Here is a 9,863-nt window from a genome sequence, read left to right on the forward strand (position 1 = left end):
ATATGCCATTGATGATTAATCTGCTTAGCACTTGGGTACACTCATTTCACATCTAGGTGGCTGCGACATTTTGTTCTCAGAAGCTGAGAACAAATGCGCAGGGTGGATTTCTCCTGTTCCAGATGACTGTATTCTCCCATGAGGTGGAATACAACGTCTGTTCAAAAAATTTTGGAAGATTTGTACTTTTGTGCCAAAGGTGTGCTGGAGCAAAATGCGGTTGGCATCCCTGCACATGCCTGTGTTTAATGTGTAACAGCTGGAAGTTCCATTGTTGTTATGTCCACTGCTGTACTGAGTAGAATGTGTTGCACAGTTTGTGAATTTCGAGATGGCAGTCAGAGGAGCAACGCATCTGTGTTAAATTTTGTTTGAAACTCAAGAAAACCTTTACAGAGACACAACAAATGATGCAGGAAGCATATGGTGATAAGTGCTTAAGCCATACTCCATGTTATGAATGGTTCACATGGTTTAAAAATAGCTGGACGGAAGTTAAAGACTATCCTCGTTAAGAACACTCTTCAATGTCTACTGAAGATGCTCGTGCCAGGAACGTCAACGAAATTGTGTGTGCCAATTGAACACTGACTGTCCGAGAGACTGCAGGAGAACATAAGATTTCAGTTGGATCATGTCATGAAATCCTGACGCAGCATCTTGGAATACATTGTGTTGCCACCAAGTTCGTCCCACAGCTCATGAGTTAAGACCAGAAAGACTTTTGCCTCACAATCTCTGAAGAGCTTTTGGATTGTGCAGATGAGAACAAGATGTTCCTTAAGAGAATTATAACTGGTGATGAGATGTGGGCCTATGATTATAATGTTGAGACCAAGGTTCAATCTTCACAATGGCTCAGGAAAGGTTCTCCAAGACAAAAAAAGGTCGTTGCAGGTCATGTCAAATGTCAAAGACATGCTGATAGTTTTCTTTGACTTTGAGGGATTAGTTCATCATGAATTCATGCCACAGGGACAAACTGTTAATCGATGGTACTACCAGGACGTGTTGTGACGTCTATGAGAAAATGTGACAAGGAAGCAGCCTTAAATGTGGTGATACAATTCATGTTTCTTGCATCATGATAACGCACCCACACATTCATCCCTGTTGGTGTGTGACTATTGCACAAAAAACGAAATCACTGTGCTGCCTCATACTCTCCAGACCTCACCCCTTTCTCCTATTTCCGAAGTCGAAAACCCTGTTGAAAGGGTGAAGATTTGCAACAATAGACGAGATAAAAGAAAATTCACAGATGGCACTTTATGCAATCCAGCAAGGGCCATACCAAGACTGCTTCTGGAAATGGAAACAGCATTAGGAGTGGTGTATCAATTGTGAAGGAGTGTGTGTAGGTAAGCGTATAAAAATTTAGTGGACAAAGTTCTGGAATTTTTTGAACAGACCTCGTACAGCATTGTTGTTATATTTGCAGAGGGGGTGGGATTATTGGTAGTTGAGAGCTCCAATGTTAGGCACATTATGGGGCCCCTTAGGGACTTGGCTGACAAGGAGGATAAGAAACCCAATGTGCACTCCATGTGCATACCGGGTGGAGTCATTCCAGATGTGGAAAGGGTCCTTCCGGATACCATGAAGACTACAGGGTGCAGCCAACTGCAGGTGCCAATGATGTGTGTCACTTTGGATCAGAAGAGATTCTATCTGGTTTTGAGTGGCTAACAGAAGTGGTAAAGGCTGCCTTTCCTGCTTGCAAGATGAAAGCAGAGCTGACCATTTGCAGCATAGTTGATAGGACGGACTGCGTACCTCTGGTACAGAGCTGAGTGGAGGGTCTGAATCAGAGGCTCAGATGGTTTTGCGACCGTGTAGACTGCAGATTACTCGACTTGCGCCAAAGGGTAGTTGGGTTTCAGGTTCCGCTGAATAGGTCAGGTGTCCACTATATGCAGAAGGCGGCTACGCGAGTAGCAGGGACTGTGTCGTGTGGACTGGGCGGTTTTTTAGGTTAGAGGGTCTCGGGAAAACACAAGAAGGGAAAGCCGGATATAAGCTCAGCCGAAATTTTTGCAAAGAACCTAACGGTGTTCCGAAAAGATAGGCTAAATACGGTTGGCGGTGGTGTGTTTGTTGCTGTCAGAAGTAGTTTAACTTGTCGCAAAATTGATTTAGATACTTCCTGTGAGTTAGTATGGGCAGAGGTCATTGTTGGCGACCGGAATAAAATAGTAATTGGGTCCTTTTACCCACCTCCCAATTCAGATGATAAATTGCTGAAAGGTTCAAAGAAAACTTTAGTTTGATTTTAAACACATACCCGACTCATATGATAATAGTTGGCGAAAATACATGTTTAATTCCAGAGTTACGCATAAAATATCATCCGAAATTGTGCTAAACGCATTCTCTGAAAATTATTTCGAGCAGTTAGTTCATGAGCCCAAGCGAGTGGTAAACGGTTGTGAAAACATACTTGACCTCTTAGCAACTGATAATCCTGAGTTAATAACGAGCATCAAAACTGATTCAGGGATTCGTGAACACAGGGTTGTTGTAGAGAGACTGAGTATTGTAATCACCAAATCCTCGAAAAATAAGCAAAAAATATCCCTATCCAAAAAAGCAGATGAAAATTCACTTGACGCCTTCCTAAGAGACAATCTCCACTCATTCCAAATTAATAATGTAAGTGTAGACCAGATGTGGCATAATTCAAAGAAATAATATTGACAGCAATTGAGAGATTTATACCAAACAAATTAACAAAACAACTCAGCTAATCTTCCTTGGTGCACAAAACGGCTTAGAACACTGTTGCAGAAACAACGAAACAAAAATGCCAAATTTAAAGAGACACAAAATCCCCAAGATTGGCGATCCTTTACAGAAGCTTGAAATGTAGCGTGGAGAGCAATGCAAGATGCCTATAACAGTTTCCACGATGAAACTTTGTCTCGAAACCCGGCGGGAAATCCAAAGAAATTCTGGTCATTTGTGAAGTACCTTAGCGGCAAGAAACAATCAATGCCTTCTCTGCGTGATAACAATGGAGATACTATCGAAGACAGTGCTGCCAAAGCAGAGATACTAAACACAGCCTTCCAAAATGCCTTCACAAAAGAAGACGAAGTAAATATTCCAGAATTCGAATCGAGAACAGCTGCCAGTATGTGTAACGTAGAAGTAAATATTCTCGGAGTAATGAAGCAACTCACATCACTTAATAAAAGCAAGTCTTTTCGTCCAGACTGTATACCAGTTAGGTTCCTTTCTGAGTATGCTGATGCATTAGCTCCAACTTAACAATGATATACAACCGTTCTCTCGACGAAAGATCCACACCCAAAGACTGGAAAGTTGCACGGATCACACCAATATTCAAGAAAGGTAGTAGGATTAATCCACTAAATTACAGGCCCATATCGTTAATGTCGATATGCAGCAGGATTTTAGAACATATATTGTGTTCGAACATTATGAATTACCTCGAAGGAAACGGTCTATTGTCACACAATCAAGATGGGTTTAGAAAACATCGCTCCTGTGAAACACAACTAGCTCTTTATTCACATTAAGTGCTGAGTGCTATTGACAAGGGATTTCAGATCTATTCCATATTTCTGGAAGGCTTTTGACACTGTACCACACAAGCACCTCATAGTGAAATTGCGTGCTTATGGAATATCGGCTCAGTTATGTGGCTCGATTTGCAATTTCCTGTTGGAGAGGTCACAGCTTATAGTAATTGACAGAAAGTCATCGAGTAAAACAGAAGTGATTTCAGGCCCCCTATATGAACACTTTGGGAGACAATCTGAGCAGCCATCTTCGGTTGTTTCCAGATGACGCTGTCGTTTAGTGAGTATTAAAGTCATCAGAAGATCAAAACTAACTGCAAAACGATTTAGAAAAAATATCTGAATGGTGCGAAAAGTGGCAGTTGACCCTACATAACAAAAAGTGTGAGGTCATCCACATGAGTGCTAAAAGGAACTCATTAAGCTTCAGTTACACGATAAATCAGTCTACTGTAAAAGCCGTAAATTCAACTAAATACCTAGGTATTACAAGTACGAACAACTTAAATTGGAAAGAACTTATGGAAAATGTTGTGGGGAATGCTAACCAAAGGCTGCGTTTTATTCGCAGGACACTTAGAAAATGCAACAGACGTACTAAGGAAATTGCCTACACTACACTTGTTCGTCCTCTTTTAGAATACTGCTGCGCGGTGTGGGATCGTTACCAGACAGGACTGAAGGAGTACATCTAAAAGTTCAAAGAAAGGCAGCACGTTTTGTACTATCGCGAAATATGGAAGAGTGTGTCACAGAAATGATACATGATTTGGGCTGGAAATAATTAAAAGAAAGGCATTTGTCGTTGCGAAGGAATCTTCTCACGAAATTCCAATCACCAACTTTCTCCTCCGAATGCGAAAATATTTTGTTGATACCGACCTACATAGGGAGGAATGATCACCACGATAAAATAAGGGAAATCAGAGCTCGTACGGAAATATCTAGGTGTTCATTCTTTCCATGTGCTACACGAGATTGGAATAATAGAGAAGTGTGAAGGTGGTTCGATGAACCCTCTGCCAGGCACTTAAATGTGATTTGCAGAGTATCCATGTAGATGTAGATACATCAACCTCTTTGATATTAGATTCATAAAACAGGTCCATTCTATCCAACATTTTGCCCAGCACACCTAGAATAGCTTTTTATCACACTCCCCATCTCTCTGCAATGTCCTTGTCAGACCCTATGCTTTTTCTGCACCAATTTTTCTACCCTATGGCTCCTACTCCTGTGACCGTCCCCACCATAAGACTTGCCCTATCCACCTTCCTACCACCACTTATACAAGCCCTGTAACTGGTAAAATGTACACTAACAAAGGGAGAGCCACCTGTGAAACGAAACATGTTGCATACTAGCTGTTATGTAAACACTGTTTGGTCTACCACGAAATTATCCATTAGAATGAATGGGCATGGCCAGAAGGTGTACACTGGCAACACACACTGTCCTGTTGATGAGTGTGCTCTATAATGTGACAGTCATGACCTCAGTGCCTGTTTCACCACATGTACCATCATTTCTCAGACCTCTGCTGGTAGGAACTTGTGTTACATGATGTCTTTGGTTCTCGCCATCCATCTGGTCTTAATTTATGGTTAATTTCTTCAGTCTTTGCATTTCTTCACATTAACTATTCCTGTCTTCACTCCCTTTTAGTTTTTTATCTCTCATTTTCCGATCTGTCTATTCCCCTCCTGCCCCGACTCCATCACATACAATGCACTTAGCTTTTCACTCTCATCATCTCGTGCACGATGTTTCAGCAGTAATCTCTGTCTTACGTGTTACCCTATCTGTCTTACGTATTACCCTATCTTCGACTTCTAAGCTATCATGTTTTCAAATCTTGTCTGGTGCAGTCCCCTACGATCAGTCTTTCCTTCTCATCCTGTCCTGTAAGTCTCCCCTGACCTGGGGTTCTGAACAACTTTTCCAAATTCTCCCCGTTTTATAAACTTTGTCAGTCCTTTTCCTTTGCCCCTCTTCTTTCCCCTTCAACCCTTCTGCCAGGGGGAGAAGCCACTGTCTCTGAAAGCTTGCGAATTTTAATACCTTTATACGTGTGTTCTACTGCCGCTGGTTGGTGTGTACATTTTTTTTATCTATCTTGTGACATTATATTTTCAAAAACTGATTATTTTCATTGATGTAATTTAACAACTTAGGAGCAAAGAAAATTTAAACATGTTATTTTCTCTGCACTGTTTGGGACTCCAGTGAAATAAAGCTAGTACACCTGCAAGGAAGAGAGTGACAATACAGAGTGGTTACTGTATTTTTTGTTTTTGTTAGCATGACAAGTGTTAGGGAACTGAAAATGAGTTCGAGGCTCCTATGGTGCGTGCCTGCAACTGGTAAGATGCCTTGGATTAATTCTGAAACAACTGACTCCCAACTTATGGCAGTTATTGGTAATAGTAGTGATGAAGCATGTGCAAACTAAGTATGTGACTGTGCCAGTAAGTGAACATGCCTCCTATGTCATGTTACTAAGTAATGGCAGGAATTAGAAACAGTGTTCTCCAAAAAACAAATATGATTTTTAACTGATTTGTTTTTTCTCTGTGTAACTAGTAAAAGGTTCTGCAAAGTGAACTGGTTGTGTTGTAAAACAGAAATGCACATTTTGAAAAGAGTCAGCATTTTGCTTCAATTACTGGAACTAGCAAACAATCGCGCGTCACAAAAATGTTTACTAAACATAAATAGGTTTTTTTCTGTTTTATTAGTTTGACATCTTGATGATACAAATGTACAACACATTACGTAGATATTCTACTGTCATTCTGTATTTTATTTCTGGGTAACTTCACACTGACACTCAAAAACAACAGTTAAACAGTCAAAACACACATATAACATTACTACTTCTCAGACAGAGATTATCATAGGAATTGCTTCCATAGTGACAAATTTCCACATTAATAGCAAATTACTGGCAACAACTTTTAATGACACTATGACTTCCCAACACTTGTTGATTGTTAGTATGTCAAATAACATATATCTGAGCAATTCTTATAGTAATTATCAATGATTTACTATTTTATGAAAGTCATTACATTCTTACAGTTTAAGAACACTCTGGCAACTTCTATACAATCATGAAACACATGTCACTCAAAGTAGCACTCGTCTCATAGCAGCTATGAAAAAAATCTGAATCCTCCTATGCATTTGGGCACAAAACCTTATTTTCAATTGGCTTCACAGTTATGACTTAATCATCTGGTGTGCATGTTACATTACCAAATGTTCTGCAAAATACACATATTTGTCTGCAATGCTATCAGAAAGATATTTAAGAAAAATAGCTTTCAAAGGCAAACACCATCTCCAGCATCTGTTCGCATAAATATTACTATTCTAGACATTGAATATACTGTAGAGTATGTGTAGAAAGAAAAGTATCCAAAAATTAAACAACAATAAAATAACATTTTAAACAACTTCTACAGATCAGGCTGAAGTTGGTAGACACATGCAGTAATGAAACATGGCAAAATAACCTATATAGTACCATCACGCAATTATAATAATAGTAATAATAAAGCCATCCACATACTGAACTTGCATTCTGTCCTGCCAGGCTATTAATTCTGGAAAATCAGAAGAAAGGTAGAGTATATATTAATATTCAATAGCAATATATATTGAGCTATTTGTTGTGGAAGCTCAATACTATTTCATTATTCACTGAGAAGCCAATATGAATTAGTATTACCTGACCGGCACTTAGTACACCCAGTTGAGCAGCAGAAGACTGGTTTTGTTTTAAGCGATACAGGGGGGGGGGGGGGGGGGGGGGGGGGGAGATAAGTTTGGGTTAAGGTGGAATAGGAAGTGACATGAGACAAAGATGAGCACCAAAATAAAGAAAGGGAGATACGAAGTAATTTGTGAAGAGGAAATTAGAAGAAAGAAATCAAAACAACAGATGTCACAAAGCATCAGGGAAAAGCGAAAAGGGAGAAAACAGATAGATGAATGTAGGTCTTTTATGGTGGGCGACTGCAACTGACAAAAATGACTTGAATTAATTCTGGAACAGCCTGTTGACGAAGTTTCTTTCCGTGTATATTTGGGTTCTGACTTGTAAAGAATAATATCACATTGCACCCATAGTAAGATTGTGGCTAGTGAGCATATTTCAGTTTTTGAACATGCATCCTCACCAAGAGCCGTAACTGTTGCTGTGCCAACATAAAAAGCTGAACAAAGGTCGCAAACAGGCTAGTACAATTGCTTCACCTCAAGGATAGTATTGAATCTTGCAGCAAAGTTAGTTAAAAGAATATGAACGCTATGCACAGAAATGGGTACAGGGGGGATTTAGTGTCTGACTAGGAGGATGACACAGGTAACTCTGTTTAATGCAGGATGGGCTCTCATCTTGCACTGTTACAGCTCCACTAACTGGGGGTTCTAGATCATTTTCCTACTTTATCCTTGAGAAGTTCAATTTCCTGCAATCTTTTCCTCCATTTAGTAAATAATTTTCTGTGCATAAAAACCAAATGTTTTACAAAATGTGCATATTTGTCCAAAATGCAATCAGTAATATTAACAATAACACAAAAGTTCTAACAGGACAACCATAAGCAATAACTTCTTTCATGAAATACCTCGACTGCACAAGTTGCTACTTCATCAATAGTTTCATTATAACTTTTACACCACTTCTATACCAGGAGAAGCAAACATATAATAATTAGAAAGTGGAAGACATACAGATACCAGAGGAAATGAAAAGTTTTTCAACAACCAGGATTATGTAATGAAAGAAGTTGTGTAGAGAAGTCACAACAGAGACAAAAAAAGCAAGAAGACACTAATAATGATAGAATCTATGATTTGGAGATGGATAAAGCAGAACTTGTTTCATAATTAACAAGCCACTATGGAATTCAACACAGGCACGATACCTACATGCTCTATACTTTCTAACCACCAAGCAGTCAACTATTTTATCTGCAGTACTTTGTTATTGGTTTTACATTTCACTGATCTTACATTTCTCTCCTGCAGCTTTTATATCTCTCTAGATCAGTATATTTATGTACAGCTGCTGTTAACAATTCTCATAACAAAAAATCTCAAACAGTGCTGAACTGTAAAATTTTAAAATCAAACTTTTACATGTTATAATAATAAATGGTATACCATCTCAATTCTGTAAATCATTATTTGTGTTTTACACAGAGTTGCAGCGTTCATATTTTGTCTTTTTTTCCTCCTTCAGGATCCCAGTGTAAAAATTTGAGAAGCAGAGCATTCACTTTATTTTACATATTTAACTTTTTAACACACAGTCCATTTTTTTCATTGCACTGTACATTATTTGCCCTTCTTTCAAAGGGAGATCTACATTACAACCTGGCTCTTCAGAGGTCACAAAATGACACACCAGTTGTTGTTAATAATTAAATACTCAAGCACTTATCAGAAGTACTATAATTAATGTTTATCTCCAACACCAGGCAATAAAGTCAAAAAATATGCTACGGGCTGTAAAAGCTGTTGCAAAATAACCACTTATACTGTAGAAGTCAGTAACAGCAAAAAGATTTTGAAATTTCATTACTTTTGGACTTATCTCTTATCAGCAGATTTGGTAATGTCCGAATGAGAGGCAATGAGAGAAGATAACAGCTCTATTAACTCTGAATTCTGTAATTTTACACTTTTCGCTAAATATTTTATATTCTCTACTTCCCATAGTGCCGAGATTTTCAGACAAAGGATAAGTCAAAATGCTCCAAATTTCTTGCATATTCCCGGTGCTACTGATTACTTTACTTCTGCATTTATCTAGAAAGTTCAAATTTCTCAACTATCTTTATAGGTTTAATCTGTGTTAGCTAGCAATGGGCATTTTTTCAACCTTTCTGCCTCTCATGGCTATATCAATAATGTAATTCTTATAACACAGCAAATCATTCCAATCAACTTCTACTGACAACAATTAGTTACATCTTTCACTACTGCTGTCATAAGCCATATAAAAATTTCTGAAAGAAAATAAAATATGCTGCTTTTCCTTAAATGCATATTTGAACCAAAGTCACTGACATACAGCATGTAACTAAAATCCCTTCACAGATTTTGAGGACAAGTTCCTTACAGCAAGCCAAGAAAAAAAGGTCTGGTAAATATGGGCTTGATCATCTTCAGTACTGTGACACACATCTCATCTTTGTTTTCTAAATTTTGAGAGGAGGTAGTAAGGATCAAAACAAAGGAAAAAGGGGCCCATTAAACACAGGCTCTAAAATGCATACCTTAAGAGGTATGAGCATGTGGTCAATA

Source organism: Schistocerca americana, chromosome 8, assembly GCF_021461395.2.
Source record: "Schistocerca americana isolate TAMUIC-IGC-003095 chromosome 8, iqSchAmer2.1, whole genome shotgun sequence".
In the NCBI taxonomy this organism is placed as follows: domain Eukaryota; kingdom Metazoa; phylum Arthropoda; class Insecta; order Orthoptera; family Acrididae; genus Schistocerca; species Schistocerca americana.